This window comes from Diabrotica virgifera, chromosome 8 (assembly GCF_917563875.1).
Source record: "Diabrotica virgifera virgifera chromosome 8, PGI_DIABVI_V3a".
In the NCBI taxonomy this organism is placed as follows: Eukaryota; Metazoa; Arthropoda; class Insecta; order Coleoptera; family Chrysomelidae; genus Diabrotica; species Diabrotica virgifera.
The window spans coordinates 222,445,046-222,468,245 of NC_065450.1; the positions used below are offsets into that span (position 1 = coordinate 222,445,046).

Consider the following 23,200-nt stretch of genomic DNA (forward strand, 5'->3'; position numbering starts at 1 on the left):
CAGGCACAGATTATTGTACAAGAACTGCGCCAATTTCTGCGCAAAGAGCAAAAACGTAAAACCTGCTGGTAAAACATCTAAAATGTCAAAATTACTTACTCATAATGGCGGCTGAAATGAAAATGGGATAATGTATTGATGAATTTATTTGTGTTTTTGTAGGTATTATTTATAAATCTTTTATTGATACTTAATATACCGTTTGGTATGGACTACTGTTCTACTAATAACCATATATTTAGCTCCTAGTAAAGTTCAAACTATAAATTTAGGTTTCATGGTGCATAATTTTTTAATAGACGAAAATACAATAGTTCCTAATTTGGATCAAACTGAAGATAATTCTAATGCAAATATTTTAGCACAAATATCAAAACAAAATAAAAACACAAATAATCAACCTCAGTCAACGTAAAATTCTGGTTAATATTAAAATGTTAATTATATAAAAGTTTATAAATTTTATAAAATATTTAAAATCAGCTGTGTCTGTAGATGCAGTACTACCATAACGTGACAGGGTGACAAACAAAATTTCGACCAATCACGTGCCGAATTTCATACAATTTTCGATACAAGAACTTGCATAGTGTCATACAGGGCACAAATGTACGTACAAGAAATGATACAAGAAAATATATACAAGAAACGATATCAGAAACGATATTAGAAATGATACAAGAAAATGCATAGTGTCATACAGCCTTAAGACTTCTATTAAATTTTGGTGTCGTAAGGTTTTATGCAATTAATATAATTGTAAATATTGTATATTTATATTTCAATTTATTACTTGAAAAAGAGAAACAGCCATGTCTTTTTTTTCTGAAAAATATCTTTGGCAGAGACAATTACCCAGACTTGTTTGTGATTGATTGCAGATTCATACAGGGCCGTAACTACGATGTTAGGGGCCCCGGGGCAAACGTAATCTGGGGGCCCCCTACCCCCAGCGCCAGGGGGGTCCAGAAAAATGTTTGATATTTAACCCCTTGAAAACGCATTTTCGCTCCTGCGTGAACACCACACTCTTCTTTCTTTTTTTTTTCAGCATGTCCTACAATGATTATAAAATTAGCAGCGCTAATGAATACATCTTCATCTGTATCTGACATTGTCGACGGATCATCAACGAATGCGTTTGTTCGCTACAATGTAAATGGTCTTACTTTGTAGCGAACGAATAACCAAGCGAACTACCAAGCAAACGTAAATGCACCTTAAGGTGCCTTAAGCAACTGCACTGTGAGCCAAACACACTCAGTGTACTGGTGGGACTGATCCTAATGTGCTCATTCTATCTTACCCTTACCCTTCTTTTCAAAATGTGGTACCATGTGATTCCTTTCACATACCAAGATGTGGTCTGGGAAAATTGGTTAAGACAAAGTAGCTGGGCTGAGACCTGGGCCCCCTATTCCGGTTGCATTTTAATTTTTATTTCACCAAAGTAACTAATTTCCTCAGCAACAATTTATATCTTTACGAAAGGTCACGGGGGCCCCAGCTTAGCCCGGGTCCCCTCTTCCAATGGCATTCAGTGGCGTAACTAGTCTGACTGCGCTCCAATGCATGTACTTCCTGGACGCTCCTATTCGTAGACAAAGTTTTCAGAATATCAGTTTTTGCGCCCCACCCCCAGGCCTGCGCCCCAATGCACCGCCTTGTTTGCATTGACGTTAGTTACGCCACTGATAGCATTTTAGGTTTTATTACGCCGAATTAACTAATTTCATAACTAATATGTAATTTAAATTTTTATGTTAAGATCTCGGGGGTCCCAGCTTAGCTCAGGCCTCAGGGCCAGGGCCCCTGTTCTGTTCCAATTGCATTTTAGTCGAAAAGACTAATTTCCCCAGTGAAAAATTAAGACTTTATGTTGCTGTTTTTTTTTTAATTGTGTCATTTGAAAATGTTTCGTTGATATCGGCTTTTAAATTACATTTTTATTTTCCTCGTTAACATCTATGCTCAGCCAACCAAAAGAGGGCCTCTGCGGGGCCTCCCTTGACCGGAGGCCCCGGGGCACTGCCCCGGTTGCCCCAATGGTAGTTAAGGCCCTGGATTCATATAGTCATACATTTCTTATTTTATAACATAACTACTACAATATTTATTTTTATAGATATATAGGTACATTTTGTTGCTTTACTTTTATTTTTTTTTTTTTCATAGAAATGTCGAAATTCTTAATAGAAATTTCTAAACTGTAATAAACCGAGCATATTTAAGAATGTGTTTTTTGACCCTAACCCGAGAAACAAATAAAACAAAAATTATAAAAAAGCCATTGAATAAAAAAGAAATAAATATTTTTTATTTTTATTTATTTATAGGTACAGATATAATTACTCGTATACAGTGCGTCCATAAAGTATCGCATAAATTCATTATTAACTAAATAAACAACATTATTAGAAATTACCGAAACAGGTCGACTTTTAATTTTAATTTATGATATTTGGCATATATATCATACTAGTGACGTCATCCGTCTGGACGTGATGACGTAATCGATGATTTTTAAAGGATTTAAAGAAGAATGGGGGTCGTGTGCTAGCTCATTTGAAAGGCAATTTAATTCTCTATTCAATAATATAAACATTAACATAATTATTTCTACAGGGTGTCCAATTTTTTTTATAATAAATTAATTTTACACAAAAAGACAAATGTACGTAATTTATTTAATTAAAAATACATTTTTTGCACGATTGATCATTTTTGACTGTTTACCGTGACAGATTTTACGTCAGTAGGTGACATTTACTAGCAACTCGACGGTAAATAATCCAACTCGACGGTAAGTACTCCAACTCGACGGTAAGTAATTCACTTAGGTACCGTCGAGTTAAAAAATCTCTTAATTTTAATTTATATTTTGAAAGAATAAAGAAAACTAACGAATTATTTATTAATATTGAAACTTATGTTACAATTTGTTAAATTATTTAATGAAATCCCACTTGTTTGGGCTGTGGTTTCACTTCTAACAGAAACTCCTGCAGAATCGCATACATTAGTAGTATTACTAGTATTAGAATAATTGCGGAACACCCTTCTTCCCAAGCCCGTTCAATTTCTTCAAATTCACTTTCTCTCATATTTTAATTTATAATAATCAAAATTGTACTTAAAATTATTGACAACTAAATAAAAACTCAATTCTCCATTGTTGTTATGCACCCTAGTTACTACCTAACAACCAAAGTATCTATCTTGATAAAATGAATGAAACTAGTCATTATGACGAAAATGTTTAATTTTATAATTTATAATGGTATCAATCGTGCAAAAAACGTTATAAGCATGTCGAACGTTAAGAGTAACCGATCTCAGACAATAATTGGAGTCGTCGCTCCGCTCCTCCTCCAAACAATTGTCTTCGATCGGTATAAAACCCTTACCGTTCTCCATACTTAATATACTATTACTGCTGTCATAAAACAGAAATAAAATTTTTTATTTGGCAAATAAACATTGCTTTTCGCTTAAATTAAATGTTCAAACTGTCAAGAGGCAGGTGGGTGGCAGCTTAAGGTGATACAGTAGCGATCAACAGGTAGCCAAAACGCGTTCCAAGATTGCGGCTGTAATTTTGAATATTTTTTCGAGATATTTGGCACACGTATTCATAATATAATAAAGAATGGCGGTACAGAGCCCAACTTGAAAAATATATTAATATGTGGAAATTACTCTGTAATTAAATACAATATTAAAAAGACGAGCCTGTACCGCCATTAAGAAGAACAAAAAAATACACTTTCTTCAAATAAACTTTTTTATCCGATGCCTAGATTTTGTATCATTTTGGAACTACTAATGACATAAAAAATTTTAGTAGTTCCAAAATGATACAAAAGCTAGGCATCGGATAAAAAAGTTTATTTGAAGAAGGTGTATTTTTTTGTTCTTCTTAATGGCGGTACAGGCTCGTTTTTTTAATATTGTATTTAATTAGAGTAATTTCCACATATTAATATATTTTTCAAAGTGGGCTCTGTACCGCCATTCTTTATTATATTACGAATATGTGTGCCAAATATCTCGAAAAATATTCAAAATTACAGCCGCCATCTTGGAACGCGTTTTCGCTACCTGTTGATCGCTACTGTGTCGTCTTAAACATTGAATTTAAGCAAAAAGTAATTAACTATTTTCTATATGAAATAAGCCACAATTTTATTTAAAAAAAAATGCCACAAGGAAATAGCTTCAGAACAACAAAAAGTAATGTTTATATTTAAAATAAACATTTTATTTATGTTTTCTGACAGCAGTAAAATGTATTTTGAATTAAATTAAATACGCAAAGTCTTCTTTTTGTGTCAATCAATTTAATTAAAAAATTTATTTTTGAATACCCTGTATAAATAATTATGTTAATGTTTATATTACTGAACAGAGAATTGAATTGCCTTTGAAATGAGCTATCACACGATCCCTATTCTTATTGAAAAAATCATCAATTACGTCATCACGTCCAGACGGATAACGTCACTAGTATGATATATATGCCAAATATAAATTAAAATCAAAAGTCGACCTGTTTCGGTAATTTCTAATAATGTTGTTTATTTAGTTAATAATGAATTTATCCGTTACTTTATGGACGCACTGTATACGAGTAATTATATCTGTACTTCTAAATAAATAAAAATAAAAAATATTTATTTGTTTTTTATTCATTGGCTTTTTTAATTTTTGTTTTATTTGTTTCTCTGGTTAGGGTCAAAAAACACATTCTTAAGTATGCTAGGTTTATTGCAGTTTCGACATTTCTATTAAGAATTTCGACATTTCTATGAAAAAAAAAATAAAAGTAAAGCAACAAAATGTACCTACATAGGTATCTAAAAAATAATATTGTAGTAGTTATGTTATAAAATAAGAAATTTATGACTATGAATTTGCAATCAATCACAAACAAGTCTGGCTAATTGGCTCTGCCAAAGACATTTTTCAGAAAAAAAAGACATGTCTCTTTCTCTTTTTCAAGCAATAAATTGAAATGTAAATATACAATACTTACAATAATAAAAATTGGAATAAATCCTTTGTAAAAGGTATAAAATTTATTAAAATCCCTAAAGGGCTACATCAGAACAAAACGTTTTCGATTTTATTACAAAATCATCATCAGTGTAAGACAGTCTGGATGTGGCAGCAGTTGCCGTAAAGTCATCGAAATGTAAACAACTAAATTTTTTGCATCCCACATGCTGGGAAGTTAAATACCTTACCTTAGGGCATTATTCCTGTTGCCATTTGCCCATCACAAGGCATTTTAAGTAAATATGCATCTGTAAAGCATAAATTTTATGACGAAAGACGAAGTAGTTTTCAATCCTAATAGTAAATTATTAATATTGAAAATATTAAAAATATTACTAAAAGATTTTTAAATTGAAAACTTATTGGTACACTTTCCTGGTGACACCTCCAAGACTTCTACAATTTGCAAGTCAAATGGATGCTGCAGTGAAGACGAGAGGGAAGGAATTCTACACTATGCAATTCACATCCCCCGTCTGCAGCTGGTAAAGTTCCAACGGAAATAAAATGAATAAAAATGGTATACATTTTTATTTCATAAATTTTATATTTGAAGGGTTATTATCCCTATATTTCTTTGGTGGCTCAGCTTGCATCCAGACTGTCTTACACTGATGATGATTTTGTAATAAAATCGAAAACGTTTTGTTCTGATGTAGCCCTTTGGGGATTTTAATAAATTTTATACCTTTTACAAAGGATTTATTCCAATTTTTGTGATTGATGGTATACAGCCAACTACAGGAAAAATTTTCTTTCCTTGTGGATTTTTTAACTTACAATAATATTAATTGCAATAAAAACTTAGACACCAAAATTTAATAGAAGTCTTATAATTAAATAGGTGCCGAAATCAATGAGGGGTTGGAGCGTAATAGTGTATTTCAAAGGCTAACCGATTTCGGCACTCTGGTGCCGTAGTATAGGAGCATTTGTAAATATGCTGGCGGCAGACCTTGGCAGTAAGGCAGGCAGTAAGGATAGCTGTGGGGAGTAGAGATACTCCTTATCATCATTATTAAGATCTAACCTGTTAAAAGAAAAGACAATCTAAATTAAGACTGTACATGTCAATTATTCGCCCAGTATGTTAAGATTAAACATATATTATACTCTACTTCGGCGGGAAATAAATAATAAGCTGCTGGTATTTGAAAGGAAGGTTCTCAGAATGATAGTTGGTCCTCAAAGAGGTGAATTGACAGGAGAGTGAAGAATGTGCCGCAATACTGAATTGGTGACTCTGTATGATTCCTATTAAAAACATCGTCAGATATATAAAATGTAACCGGATAAGATGGAAAGATGGACAGGTCATGTTATAAGATCAGAGAAAGACAAAGTGTCAAAGACAGTGTTTTTGAGAGACCAGAGGGTAGAAGATTAGTAAGTCGTCCCAGAAAAAGATGGAACGATGATATTGAAGCAGATTTATCTAGTATTCGGGTACAACAATCAAGAAAGAAAGAAAGACAATAGTACCTACAACAATACCAATTAAATATGAAATGTATCCTTGTCTGGCAGGTTGTTTTGAGTTTCCTAAGAAGGATGGTTAATTTCTTCTTGCAATAAAAGTTGTCTTTATTTAATTAGATACCTTTCTTTAATTCTTCTATTTGAGCTTTTATCTCAAAAGAGACTTCAAAGAACCGCTATCGCTACTTTGATGATTACTTCAATAACAGAAAAGGATGCCTTTCAAAGAAGATTAATTTACAAAACGGAGCGAGTCACAAAAATTTGTCAGTTGAGACCTATAGCTAATTGAATCTATATGAATGAACCTGCAGACAAAATTCTTAAAACCGAAATATAAATACGTCCCAGATTTATTTCCATTAATGATTCAAACTGATTTGAATTCCTTTCAGACCAGACCATTAAAATATTTTCACACCAGTAAATTTGTCTTTGTTGCTGTTGGCTAAGATCCAGCGCCATTTCATTAGATTTTTTGTTTGTGGTTTTTTAGTTAACAATAGAATGTGAGGTCTGTTATGTTTTATTTGTTAATGGGTTCTCAACAAAAGAAACTGCAGACTTGTTAATTCATCTTTCTCTTTAACGATATTTTTTATTTACTTTGAAAATATTAAGTAAATATTCATTAAGTGGCATGTTTTGTCTTATTTGAGAATCTATTGCAACTGGCTGAATGACTAAATGTCTTCATAGGCGTAACCAGGGGGATTTGGGAGTTATAACCCTTTTTGGATGTACTTTGAGCTCTATACGCTTAACACCATTACTATTCCATACTCCCCAGAGGCCATCAAGTAACCCCCCCTTAGGTCATCCTTGTACACCTCTAAATGTCTTCTTCTTTTGGTGCCTATTCGTCTCGAATATTGGCGATCATTCTGGCTATAATTATTTTATTAACTGATGCTTTAAATAGATTAGATATTATTATGGAAAACTATTTCCTCAGGTTCTTTAACCATGATATTCTTTTTCTCCCAATTCCTCGCTTTCCGAATACTTTGCCTTGAATGATTACCTTCAGTAATCTGTATTTAGTGCCGTTTCTCATTATGTGTCCGAGATATTCTAACTTTCTCCTTTTAATAGTATACCTCATCTCTCTTTCTTTCCCCATTCTTCGTAATACGGTCTTGTTGGTTATCTTGTCCGTCCATGATATCCTTAGGATTTGCCTGTATAGCCACATCTCGAAGGCTTCAAGTTTTTTCTCCATCGATTCAGTGAGTGTCCAGGATTCAACTCCGTAGTATAATATTGAAAAGATATAACATCGTAGGAGCCTTACTTTTATCTCCAGATTAAGGTTGTGGCTTTTAAAGAGTTTGACCATGTTATTGAATGCATTCCTAGCCTTCTCTATTCTACATTTTACTTCTTGTGAGTGATCCCATTGTTCGTTTGCTATTGATCCAAGATAGGTATATTGTTTTACTCGGTCCACTGGTGTATTCTTGATAAGCAGTTGGCCGTCTCTAATTTTATTTTTGTTGATAACCATACATTTAGTTTTTGATATGTTTACTTGTAGTCCAAATCTTTCGCTTACTTCATTTACTTTGTTTATGACTTGCTGTAAACGGTACCCCGTCAAAATAACCCCGTCAAAAAAGCTCCGACAAAATAGCCCCGACATAATATCCTGCACACAAAATAGCTCCGACAAAACAGCCTGCAGACAAAATAGCCGCGGAATAATAGCCCGCCGACAAAATAGCCCCAACAAAATAGCCCCGACAAAAAAGCTCCCTTCAGAATTCATCATGAAATAATTCCTTAAAAATACATTTTTTCGGAAATGGTAATTATCCTCGGCGTTATCGAAATGCCTCCCACTTTTTCAGCTAAATATTTTCATACATGAAATGCCTCCCAGGTACAATCGAAATGCCTCCGTTTCGTTAATCATTTAGGCTGATATTTTGTCTATTTAATCTCTGTAAAATGACACAATGTTGCCAAATCATAATTTAAATAGATAGGTATCTATTTTGATTTTTCTTAATGCAGTGTACATAAAATTTGTTTCACATAAATATTTCACAGTACGACATATTTCTTTTTAGAAAAGAAAGTTGTTACCCGACAATCTAATATCCAGCTTTTCTGGGTAATTCCAATTCCGATTCTAATCTCTCCCATATTTATAATTCCATGAATAGGTACTTTTACCTCTATTTGTTTCTTTATATTCTTTTTTGTAAATTGTGCTAATGGGCTAAATGTTGTATAAATACTTGAAATTTTATTAGTTCCTGCGTCAGTCACTTTGTCTATTTCAAGCTTGTCAGTTCGTAGATTTCAAGATCAAATTGTGTTTAAGTCATAACATCCGAAATAATGGAATCAACGATAAATGCCAGTCAAAAGGTCAAACCTTTACTATCAATTGATGGTTTTACATTCGGTTTTCAAAAAATGTTGGCCAAATTCTTTATTGGCAAATAGAACCACAAATTCTTTAATTAAACTTCCCAAAAATATATCTGAATTTCATAAAGCTCTTGATTCATCTTCTATTATTACAAATAGAAATGCAAATTTTATAATTAAAAATGACAAAGATAATCATATTGTTATATTGACATGTTTTTCAAATCTTCGTTTTCCTTCGACTGTTTCCAATTGGTATGTTTTTGATGGAACTTTTGAATACTGTCCTCGTTTTTTCACTCAATTGTTTTTAGTATACATGGCTTGAAAAATGGACATTATATTCCTCTTGTCTTTTGTTTAATTCAAGATAAAAAGTCATCTTCATATTATCTCGCTTTTAAATATACATATCTTAGAAGAATGTTTTAAAATTAATTGTCCTGTATCCCCTAAAGTAATAACTTCAGACTTTGAAATTTCTGTTCATAATGGTATTCGTATGGTATTTTCTGAAGCATATCTTCATCGATGTCGTTTTCATTTGGGTCAGGCATGGTATAGAAAGGTTTAAGCACTGGGATTGGCTCCAAAATACCAGAAAAAAGGTGTTGACTCAACCGAAATTACGGATTTTTTTTATTTATATTTTTGGTCGTTGATTCTTACATCCTGAAGATGTTAGCGATTTTTTTGCTATAGATTTGGCAGAAATTAAACCAGTCGATGAAAGAGTCATCTAGTTTTGTGATTTTCTTGTTGATAATTACATATCTGAAAATTCGACATTTCTTCCACATCTTTGGACTGAACACTCTTCATCCTTACAAAGAACCACAAACCCATGCGAAAGTTTTCAGTCCAAGTATAATTCTTCTTTGTACTGCCCTCATCCTAACATTAATAATTTTATTGATATACATAATTTTACAATTTCAAATACTGAATACTATATTAAAATGAATTCTGTTTCGACACCAAAAAAAAATTGTTGTGGAAAGTCAGCAAAAATAAATTTTCGGGTATAATATCACAAGAGAGTGAGAATAAATTGAAAATAATGCGACAATTTTTCGAAAATTTGTTGTCTGGCAATAGACACGAGAGCCCGCAGGGCTCTAGTGGCTATTGCCCAATGACAACAAATTTGAGTAAAAATGAAGCATTATTTTCTTATTTATTCTTACTCTCGTGTGATATTCGTAAGATTATTTTTTAATACGTATATTATGGATATTTTCTTAAATGTGACAGTTGTCAAAACTAAGAAACTGGTTGCTATTAAACAGAAACAATCTACTCAAAAAAATTCTATCGGTAATTTTCTACAGTAGATAATTCTCAGTATAATTTTAATCTGATTGGACAGAATTAAACACGTGATCAAATATCTTACTATACGATTAAAAGTTAAAATCATTAAAAAATAATCTGAATGAAAAAAATTTAGAATTAAGAGAATGTAAAATAAATAGATTAGAATTTGTCAAAGTAGTATCATATAAATTTAGGAAAAATATTTTGTAATTTTATATTTCTATACACATTTTGTAATATTTTATAAATAAGTTTTTTGTGATGTTATTTTTAATAAATCTATAAAATACTTATTATGTTTTTGCATTTTTTGTTAAATTATTAATAACAAAAAATAATGGTTATTATAAAATATACTAAAATGGTTATAAAACTACATAATTACATATGAAGTTAGTTGAAATTTATAAATACCGCCTAGTGTCAATAATGTTTAATACATACCGTAAAGGTTGAAAATAAAATAAATTAAATAACAAAATACCAATTTTGCCAAAAATTCACAAAGGGACGAAGATGTGGCAACGTCTCACTTTCACATAAAGATTAGAAGCATGTAATTTATTTAAAGCTTGGGAGGCAATTCGTATGTGACCTTTTTAGCGACAGGTAAGAAACCCTTTTTCGGGAGGCATTTCATATGCGGCCATTATCCTCTATTCAGATGTTTATCTTAACCACATTAAATAAAAATGGTCTTTTCAGAGAAATCGAGTCATGTCTTCTCTGCCTCTTGGAAGTTTGAACATTTAATTTAAGCGAAAATCAATGTTTATTTATGATAAGTATAAACATTTTTTTCTGTTTTCTGTTTCCGGGCAACAGTAAAATGCATTTTAAAATAAATTAAATACATTCTTCCTTTTTGTCAAATAATTTAAATTAAAAAAAGTTTTTGGACACCTTGTATAATAATTATGTAATTGTTTATATTACTAAATAGAGAATTAAATAACCTTTCAAATGAGCTTAAAAATAAAAATCGATCTATTTCATGATTTTTCCTTAACGTCGCGGGTTTACGAAATAACGAATTTATTCCTTCCATTTGCACCATACTGTACGTCTGAATTGCTGATATGAATGAGTCAGATTAAATTAAATTATTAGAAGAATTTTTTTACTGAGCAACAACATTTTTTTTTAATTTATTAATATTTTGTATTTTGACAACGACGTCCGAATTGGAAGTCGAAACGTTAATAAAATAATTTTTTAAGTAAATTGTGACTTATTTCCCAATTAGAATAGTAACTTAAAATAAATGGTACTTCGTTAAAAGGTAAAACTTTTTATTGGAGGTGTTTTCTAAGGCAAGCCGCACACCAAAGAAACATGAAACGAAACACATGAAACATGAAACGAAAAACATGTTTCATGAAAAGAAAACACTGCTAAACAAATCTCAAAGTCCGCCTATCAATGAAACGAGTGTGATTCATGCTCATGACACATTTTTATTTTCGCAGAGCCTCATAAATAACCGGACGTATATTTGTTTAGCAGTGGTTTATGAATGTTTCTTTGATGTGCGGCCTGCCTAAGAGGCTGTTTTAGGCGGGGCTATTTTAGCCGGGGCTGTTTTGACCGGGGCTATTTTGTGTGCGATCTATTTTGTCGGGGCTATTTTGTTTGCGGGCTATTTTGTCGAGGCTATTTTGTGTCCAGGCTATTTTGACGGGGCTTTTTTGACGGGGCCGTTTTGACCGGGCTATATTGACGGATCACGGCTGTAAACTGTTCAAACTGTCTGCAAAAATAACGGGGTGTCGTCTGCATAGCGGATGTTGTTTAGGCGTTCTCCATTTAGGAGTATTCCATGTTCGCTATTTTCCAAGGCTTCACTAAATATGTCCTCTGAATATAGGTTAAATAATATAGGTGAAAGTATACAACCTTGTCTAACGCCTCGTAACATCTGGATCGCTTCCGTTGGTTCATCTCCAAGATAAGATGAACCACCACATCTCCAAGATGACCACAAACGAAAATTTTCATACAGGAAATTGTTGGGCGTCTCATCGAAAATAAACTATTCACGAAGATTCAGCTGGATAGTAATTATTTTTACAACAGGTATTTTACTACAAATTTTGCACGTAGTTGAAATTAATAAACCAGATGTGAAATTTTAAAATCACTGAGAGACACATTAATTTCACGGAGCAGTGTATATTCACATATTTTGTAATGGTAGGGGAGCAAAGTATGCTAAATGTGCAGTCACTCGAGCGCTTTGGGGACCTATTGGGTTGTAAAGACTAGGTCCTAAAACCAAAAAAAGTTAAGTAAAGTTTTCCATTTTAGTGGGCGCTTGTCATTTTTTAATTTAATTTTCCATTTCCAACAATCGTTTTTTCCGATTATAGCGACATCTATCCATAATTCGAAAAAATGTTTCGAATAAAAGTTACTTATTTTTACGTAAGGAATTCAAATCTGCAATAAAAAAATGAGGGTTCCTATTTAAGATTTTAAGTAACCCCCCCCCCCCACATCCATGGGGGGTCGTATTTGGTGTCTTTCGACAGATTTTTCAAAAATATTGAATAAGTGTATTTTACAGTTTTTCGATCTGATGTTCATTTCGCGAAATATCGCGGGATTCGTATTAAAAATATTAAATTTACCCCCCACCCCTCTCCGTAAGAAGTCGTGTTTGGTATCATTCGATAGATTTTTAAAAAATATTGAGCATATATTTTTTAGTTTTTCGATCTGTCATTCATTTCGCGAAATATTCGCTTTTTTCTTGTGAAACTTTGGGACTCACCCATTTCCTTACGCCCGGCTCAAATCGTCAGATTTTTTAAATATACACTCTTTTGCATGTACTTAATCTACCTTATCTTAATCTGACAATTTCGAGCTTTTTTAAGGGTAGATTTTTTTTTCGGGCCCCCCTTAACGAACTCCCCTGTGTTAAGAGCCAATATATAGTAGAGGTACATCTGCAGGGTACCAGGTCTCTCACCATATGCTAATCTGACGCGCTCGAGTGACTGCAAAAATCCCCGCTTGGGCTCCCCTACCATAATGTTGGAGTATCAAAACAGCTGGAAGCTGTTAACAAAAGCATTAATTAAATTAAACTTATATTGACAGACTTTTAGCACAGATTTAAAACTTTACTACGTCAGTGAGTAAGGTTTCGAAAGAGAAAGATTTCTGAAAGGTTTCTTTCATATTTTTAATATGTTACGTATATTTTAAGCATCGTTCATGAGATTTAACAAATAAGCGTTTGACGTTTGTTTGAATCTGGAAGAAAATATCGGACAACTAAATAGAGAAATATATGACAACATCAGTAACAAATAGAAGCAGTATACTAACATTAATAGAAAAGTAAATGATTTTTTTTGAAAATACACATACTAGGTACACAAACAAAAGAAGTATCAATCTTCTTCCTCTTTGAGTACCGTGATCGTGACCAAATTTTAGGCGTGAGCACGGCGTGGGTAGCTTCTTTGACAATGTTCTTGATCTTGCGCGGCATGTAACAAATTCATCTGCTGATAAGCCAGTCCATTGACGAAGGTTTCGGACCCATTAACAATTCTTCCTATCAATTTCTCTTTTTTCCTTGATTTTTCCGTTGAGTATTAACTGCAGTAGGTATTCAGCATGGGCTACCTCTCATTATATGCTCCAGATATTTTTTTTATCTTCGTCAAGTCACCTTCGGCTTAACATATTCTGTTTAAGACTTCTATTTTTAAAATGCCTTGAACCCATGAGCACTGGCGAAGCGTCCATGTAACCACTGTTACCATTGGTAACAGTTAAAAATCTTGCAAATAAATATTTTATGACGATGAATAAAATTCTGTTTATCTATATTTTTACCAATAGAAATATAATATTATATTATGTGTTAATAGTACCTAATTCAGTAAATAGCCAACTACTCGTAGACACACGAAAATATTGGCGAGTTTATGTGACTTAGTTGCACTTTATTATATTCTGTTACCAGTCTCATTTGTGGTTACAATGAATGGTTATCTCGCTGTCGCTCGGGCGGCTCGGGACCGGCTAGTGTCTGAAAATTTTGAAGGAGCGACGGGCGTAAGCGCGCTGTGTATATCAGTAGGGCTGTTACCAGATTTAAATTTGGTTACAGTACTTATAAAAAGTGTGCGTGCAGTTCACCATGGATGAGTGTTGCTGCGTAATCGATCAACTACTTGAAAAGTAATTCTGATTGAAAAAAAATGAGATTATTGAAAATGAAAGACCTATTTTAAACAATTTAAACAAAGGAATCAAAAAAAGTAGTTCGATATTTTAAATTTAGTTGGTACAGTGAAAATCCTTGGTTATGTGGTAAGAAAAATAGACTGTATTGTTAGCCATGTCTTCTGGTTTCTACAGAAAAATGGGTGGACCAGGTTCACGATTTAAATAGTTTTAGAGTTTTAAAAAAGAGACATGAAACTTCTCCGTTACCTACATGTAAGATGTATACCCAATTTGATTCAGTTTGGTAAAACAAGAATCGAAAGTTCTCTTAACCAAGCTTTTAAAGCAAATATTGCTAAACATAATGACTTTGTTAAAAAAATAGATAGGTATATCCTTAGCTCACTTATAATAGATACCGTATGTTTTTTGGCCAAACAAGAATTAGCGTTTCGTGGTCATTTTGATGGCGACGGCTCTGACATTCGAGGCAATTACAGGGAATTGTTAACATTAATTGCCAAAAAAGATCAAAAATTTTGCCAACATCTAGAAACATCAACTGTTTTTTCTTGAGTTTCAAGTGATATACAAAATGATATTATTGAAGCTATATAATATACATTTAGCCATATCTTCATTTTTTTTTAAATAAGATTTTTTGCATCTGGTTTTGGTAACACTTTAGAAAAAGTCACGCGCCGCCACTGCCCATGAGATTTTAAGCATTCTACGAAATGACCACATTTCGAAGGGTTCTAATTTGTTCATCATATTATCCTTCATGATCCAGGTTTCATATCCATATAATAATACAGGATACACATAATATTTTAGGAACATGATTCTTATATTATGAGATAATAGGAGGTCAAAATGTACCCATCTGCTTGCCGGATGAAACATTTTTTTTTAATTTCATACGTAGACAAATATTTCTAGCATGGGTTGCCTATCAAAATCGTGTCATAGCTATCCTTAAGGCAGGACCGAAAGGGTTGAAATCAATATTCCAAACACTTTTTTTTAAATATTGTAGAATTATTTTATTTTTAAATTAAATAGGCATATTCAGTACAATCCATAGATTACTCAAGAAAAAATTCAAGGAAAAATACTGAAAAATAAGCCAACGGTGTCAAATTTTTAAAAGACACCTCAAAATATAATGAATTTTGCGGTGGACATCAGAACTCATCATTGAATCATGGTAAACGAAAAAATTCAAAAAGATTTTATTAGCTTATAAGTTTCTCGAGGTAACGCTGTCAAGTTTTTTTAGTTTTATCTAATGTTGACTTTTTGATATCACTCAGAAATCTAAACAAAGAATTTTTTTGCAAAAAAGGTGAAAATCAACATATTTAATATTGTAAAAAAATAAAAGCGTAAAATAAGCACAAAACAAAAAATAAGCATAAAACAAAAATATCTTGACAGCGTTACTTCAAGGAATGTTTAAAGAAAATATATAGAAAATTCCAGGAGAGTTGGTCAAGTAATTTTTGAGTTACAATGTCTACAGGCTGAAAAGCAGTTTTGAGAAAAACGCGTTTAAAGTATTGTCAACTTTTATTTTAAATTTCTTTTTTGTTTGTCAAATGGTAAAGTAATGCATACCAAAATATCTTTTTAAATCGCGGAGTAATTTCTACAGAAGAAAATAAGAACAGCTGTTGATCGTTTCTCACTACGCTCAAGCGCGTTGGCACGAACTTGCTATAAAACGAGTCGAAGGTAGGGAGATAGGGAGATAGTGTTAAATAGCCCTAGTTTCGACTCGATTTACAGCAGGTTCGCGCCAGCACGGTTGAACGTAGTGAACAACGGTCAACAGCTACTTTTATTTTCTTTTGTAAATTACTCCGCAATTCAAAAACATATTCCGGTGTGCATCATTTTATGATTTGAAAGACAAAAGAAAAATTGAAAATAAAAGTTGACAATACTTTAAACGCGTTTTCCTCAAAACTCCTTTTTTCAAAGGCTGTAGACATTGTAACTTAAAAACTGCTTGACCGACCCACCTGGAATTTTGTATATATTTTCTTTAGACGTTCCTTGAGGTAAATCTGTCGAGATATTTTTTGTTGTATGCTTATTTTTTGTTTAACAATAATAAATATGATAATTTTCGCCCTTTTTTATAAAAAAATTCGTTGTTTTGACTTCTGAGTGGTATCAAAAAGTCAAAATTAGATAAAACTAAAAAAACTTGACAGCGTTACCTCGAGAAACTCATAATAAGCTAATAAAATATTTTTGAATTTTTTGTTTACCATGATTCAATGATGAGTTCTGATGTCCACCGCAAAATTCATTATATTTTGAGGTGTTTTTTTAAAATTTGCCATCGTTGGCTTATTTTTCAGTATTTTTCCTTGAATTTTTCTTGAGTAATCTATGAATTGTACTGAATATGCCTATCTAATTTAAAAACAAAATATTTCTACCATACTTTAAAAATAATGGGTTTGGAATATTGATTTCAACCCTTTCGGCCCCCCTTAAACACGATTTCAACCCTTTCGGCCCCCCTTAAACACCCTATGACACGATTTTGATAGGCAACCCATGCTAGAAATATTTTTCTATGTATGAAATTTAATAAAAAAAATGTTTCATCCCGCAACCAGATGGGTACATTTTGACCTCATCATCGGATCTCAGACTATTAGTTGTAAGTTTAGCTGAGAATTGCACAGTATCTAAGTTTCATAAATGCTCAGTATCAATGGAGGCCATTAAAAAGAATGGCTATTTTGCCAACCGTCGCACAGAGCCGACGATGATTCATATAAGATCGCAAGGAATAACGTGGCTGGGCCATGTAGAGAGAATACATCAAACGAGTGTTCCAAAGATAGCAAGAAGGAATCGATGAGAAGATAGACCCAGAGGACAATCGCTGACCGCAGTGAGGGAAGATTTAGATGTCCTAAAGTTTGAAATTATAACGTTAGGGTACAGGATAAAAGGGAAAGGAGGAAGATCTCCATCTACCCAGCCCTAGATCCGCAAGGCAATAAATACAAAAAAAAGAAACAGATGTAGAATTCACAAGACTAGACAATCATAAAGACGGATAGGCATTGGAAGAAAGATAAGAAAGAATCAGAGAAATACTATTAGAAAAGACAGAGAAGTACAATGAAAAGCTAAAGAGAACAAAATGGCGGGATGAGGAACTTGATGATTTAGTAAAGAAAAAGAAAATTCTCTGTCAGATGATAGAGAAGAATATAACAGAAGTGAAACAGGCAGTAAAGAAAGAGAAACGGGAGAATTGAAAATAATTTGGAAAGGACGAGAGAGTATATAGGATCTGTTACAGAAAATTCTGGACCAGAATTAAAAGGCTAGTGATGAAAAAGAAAGAAATAATAGCAATGTGAGAGTCAAAACTAACTAAAAGCCGAAAAAAAAAGAAGTACAAAATGTAAGAAAAGAATACTAGGCTAAAATGGCTAGGCGAGAAAGGAACACCATCCCCAAAAGATGGAAAAATAATTTAATAAAAGAATTTAATAAAAAGGGAGACCAAATACCATGTATTTGATGTATGCTAAGCATGCTTCAAGCTATATACATACACAAATTTTACAACAAATTGAAATATTACGTTGAGGAAATACTAAAAGATACATAAGCAACATTTAGATGCAAAAGATAAGTTAAAAATAACATTTTCGGAGTGAGAAGGTTGATAGAAAGAAGATTGGGGAAATATGAGGAAATAAAGAGATAAGGGGCGGTAAAAGAATGTCATAGACGTAACCTTAGGCAATGGTTTGATTAAACCATAAACAATCTGTTTAAAACAGTTACAAATAAGATTATAATATCCTTTATGATATCCGTCCGATAGAAAAGGAACATAAACGAGAAGAAGAAACCAAACAGAATACCAAATAAGTTTCATGAAAAATAGAGCATAGAAAGATCCATTCGAGAGAAAGATACTAAGAAAAATATACAGGCCGGTGCAAGGAGAAGACGCCCATGGAGAATCAGGAGTAACGCTTAAATTAATTAATTGAATGAAGGGTACGATATTGTAAGATTTGTTAAAAGTTAGATATTATGATGACTGGGACATATCCAGAGACAAGAATATACAAAAACAACAAAGAAAATACAATTACAATGGAAGCAGACAGGAAGACGAAAAAAAAGAAGACCTAGAACCAGATGGTTGGACGATGTGGAAGACGATCTGAAAATTAGGATTGTAAGACAATGGAGGAAAAGGATACAGATACAAGGAAGATATGAATGGAATACATAGTCAGACAGGCCCCTCCAGGGTTATGATGCCAAAAGAAGAATATGAAGAGAAAAGCCTTTGACCAGTGTGTGGTATCAGTACTGAGCTATTGTGTAAAGTTACTTTCACTCACAATAAAGAGAAACGTTTCGAGACTGTATATCACAAAAATAAATGGACTGATTAATGAAAGATTCACGCTGAAAGACATGAGCAGAAACTAGAAACCAGATATATCTATGAACTAAAACTAGAGCTACAGATGTCATTGAAACGGCATGTAAACTGGAGAGGAAATACGCTAGCTATTGGCAAAGACGAAGGATGTAAAATGGATAGAAACTACTGGAATGCAGACAAAAGACAGATAAGCAAAACAAAGGCCAGCTATATCCAAGAAAGATAAAGTAAAAACTGATTAGAAACAGCACAAATGAATACTGAATACTGAATACTGAAAACCATTATTTGCGAAGAATATCAACCCTATGAATCCGAAGAACAGTGTGGTTTCAGGGCCGGCCGATCTACGATCGATAATATATTCTGTCTAACACAGGTTATGGAAAAAAGACTAGAACGTGGACAAGACACACATATACTTTTTGTCGACCTAACGAAAGCATATAACACAGTGCCCGTGAAAAAACTGTGGGAGGTTTTGGACAATACACACATATCTGCAACTGTCATCAAAGCCATACAATGCCTCTATAAAGATTCTATGTCAAGAGTAAAGAGAGGTAACCATCTGTCATCTAGCTTCCAAGTAACAAAAGGCCTTAAACAAGGGTGCTGCTTATCTCCCATTCTTTTCAATATTTATACCGACGGTGCTCTCAGACTTTGGAAACAGAAATGCAGTGGTATGGGTATACCAATCGGAGACATAACATTATACACTTTGAACTACGCAGACGACCAGGTGGTAGTTGCCCAAGATAAGGAAGACTTAGAATATATGACCAGAAAATTGATGGAAGAATACAGGAAATGGGGTTTAGAGGTAAACATAAGGAAAACACAATATCTACACATCGGTAAGCAAATACAACAGGAGGACCTAGATCTTGACGGAAGTGACTACATCAGGGGTTGTACAGAGTATATATATCTAGGGATTAAATTAACAAATAGTGGAAGAACGGAACCCAGTATAGATGATAGAGTGACGAAGGCTAGAAAGGTTACTAGAGCCCTAAACCCTGTCTTATGGCAACATAACATAAATTTAAATACAAAAATGAGGATGTACGACGCTATTCTGAAACCAATTTTAACGTATGGCTCCGAAGTGTGGCAAATGACAAAAAAATCCGAAAATAAGCTGCTTACCACTGAAATGGTTTTTTTAGAAGATCTGCCAGAATATCGAGATGGGACCATGTTCGAAATGAACAGATCAGAGAAAAAGTAGGTAAGCAGAAAACAATAGTGGACGAGGTACAACGAAACCAACTTACCTGGTATGGACACGTCCAACGAATGGGAGATGAAAGATTACCAAAAATTACAATGAGATGGATACCGCCAGAAAAACGGAAAAGAGGAAGGCCACCGACCTCCTGGAAACAAGGAATTACAAAAGCCATGTCAGAAAGAAATCTTCAAGAAAATGACTGGCTAGATCGACAGGCTTGGCGATTGGGTACCGGAAGGCGTAGAACGCTATAGAACCGGTTATATATATATATATATATATATATATATATATATATATATATATATATATATATATATATATATATAGAAACAGCACAAAACCGAGAACTTTGGATACAAGAAGAACAAACGGATTTAAAAGGAGCTATTGATATAACTCTTAAGCACGGTGGAGAGCAGATCACCAAGGTGAAGCGAGAAATTGTTTGTAAAATTTGGTCTGAGGAGCAAATTACCGCGGAATAACTCTCCTAAATACAGCATACAAGATACTGTCAAACATTTTGCACGAGAGATTGAAGCCATATACCGAAACGTTTGTAAAGGTAAAACATGCTGAAGATACATGGGTGAGCGCGGTGTAGGTCGCGATCGCGGTGGCTACATCGATATCAAAACAAACCTTCATTTTCTTATGAGATCGCACATACCAAGGATGTGTCACCCGTTCACCCTCGCGACCTTGCATCGCGGTTTACAGCGATGTCGATGCCAAAACAGGATACGGAAAGTATCTTCGGTATGTTCTGCCCGTCATCGATGTAAACCTCGACCGCGATCGCGACCTACACCTCGCTCATCCATGTATATTCGGCATGTTTTTACCCTAAGGAGAACATCAGGTGGGATTCAGGCGTGGACGTTCAACCATTAACCAGATATTTATACTACGACAGATCCTCGAAAAAGCACAAAAGTTTAACATAAATATGTACCATATTTTTGTCGATTTTAAAGCGGCATATGACAGTGTCTTAAGGCCAAGTCTTTACAACGCTATGAATGAGTTAGGAATTCCAAAAATACTCATATGTATGATAAAAGTAACAATGGCGAAGATACTATCAGCAGTAAAAATTCAAAACGACTCGTCAACCCCATTTGAAAGACATGGGGGGTTAAGACAGGGAGATGCACTGGCGTGTCAGCTTTTTAATGTAACCTTAGAAAAAGTCGTACGAGACGCTAATTTCGATAGCAGGGGAATAATATTTAATAGATCAGTCCAAGTTCTAGCATATGCAGACGACGTGGACATTAAAACAAGAATCAGGGCGAGAACTGCGGAAATCCTAACCGAGCTAGGAACAGCAGCAGAACGAATGGGGTTACATATAAATCAAAATAAAACCAAGTTCATGGCGACTAACACAAACACAAGAACTGAAAATATTGACGCAGATCTAATCATCAATGACCAAAACTTCGAAGCGGTCAAAGAGTTAATATCTAGGGACATCGGTTAACCCCAATAATAACACACCAGGGGAAATAAAAAGGCGAATAATAATTGCAAACAGGTGTTATCATGGTCTATCAAAGTACTTAGCTAACAAACGTCTGTCTCAAAAAACTCGTATAAGGCTGTATAGAACATTGATACACACATGGATCAGAGGCATGGACGCTAACTAAAACAGATGAATCCGCTCTATCGATTTTTGAAAGAAAGGTGCTACGCAAGATATTCGGAGCGGTCTGTGAGAACGGAATATGGAGGCGTAGATATAACTTTGAACTGCAGAATATCTACAAGCATACGTTTGGTGGAAAAGATATTACCACTATAATTAAGCGAAAGCGCCTGCAGTGGGCAGGACATGTAGCCCGGGCCCCTGAATCGAACATGATAAAAAAGATTCTAACAGCACAACCCATGGGAATGAGAAGACAGGGTAGACCAAATCTGAGGTGGATGGACGGGGTAACACACGATGCCGAGAAGATCGGAGTCGGCAACTGGAAAATGCAAGCAAAGGATGGAACAGAACGGCGTAGGAAGCTTGAGAAGGTCGAGGCCCTCTAAGGGCTGTAGCACCAAGATGATGATGATGATGATTGATATAACTCTATATTTAAATGATATTTAATTGCTATAGCTCTAAGTATATTTAAATTATATTTAAATGGCCTTCGTATTGGCATTTGTACAAGCCTACTTCTATTATTCTCCTCGTATTATTTGAAGAACTTATGTTTCCATATGCATATACTGAATGCATTTAATACCTACAATAGTTCTATTTCCGTCTGGCTTTTTCAAGTGCCTAGAGCATTGAGTGTATGTATGTAACTTTGTTTCATTAATATGTATCACTATTTTTAGCATCAGCTGACAATATAAAATAAAACTATCATTGAACTGAGGCAAAACCTTTTAAACTGTCGATATTAATCGTTAAAAATATTGGTTTACCTTTTGAACGCTGCTAAAACAAACACACTATTATGTTAGAAAGCACTGACACTGTTTAATGAAGAGTTGAGTTAGATACTGGCACTTAAATATAGACCGTTATTTTAAAAAAACGTGGATTTTCCCTTTAGCGCGAATCTTTTTAGATCCAGACGGTGAATGTATTATATGATTCTGTCGGGAAAGAAACTGATTCAGGATTCAGGGTTTCTTTGAAACATTAATAGTGGAGTGGCACTGTCGATGTCGGTCGAAACTGTGACAACACATTCGCTGAGTATTTATAGACTTCTGCCGTTTAGCTTGTTCTAACATTTGGGTCTAGTGTAATGTTGACGACTGGACTTCCCTGTTGTCAAAATTTTACGAGTTTATTTGAACCGAAGTTTCTGCGAAATATGATTTTTAGTTTTTTGGATATTATTAGCACAAAATAAGGAAGAAAACTTGTGTCACGAAACAGGAAAATCAGCATGAATTTAAAATATATTTTTGTACTTACTCGTGTACAGTTTTTAGAGCTAAAATCTCATTTGGTTTTATTTTTTCGGTGAATGCGCTTCTTGTATCTGTAATGTACCTACCCCACATTCATTCGATCGATCCAATGCCATTTTCTGGACTTTATTTCATTTTGTACTCTGTTTTGTTTG

General features: G+C 33.7%; 1 protein-coding gene across 1 annotated transcript in view; it reads right to left on the minus strand.

Annotated features, from left to right (window-relative positions):
- LOC114341865 (serine/threonine-protein kinase SBK1-like) overlaps nucleotides 1–22,834 on the minus strand; it is a 58,706-nt gene extending 35,872 nt beyond the window's left edge. Inside the window, exon 1 of the mRNA XM_028292677.2 lies at nucleotides 22,548–22,834. The gene's annotated coding sequence lies outside the window, so the exon portion shown is untranslated. The remainder of the gene's footprint in view (nucleotides 1–22,547) is intronic.
- Between the last annotated feature and the right edge of the window lie 366 nt (nucleotides 22,835–23,200).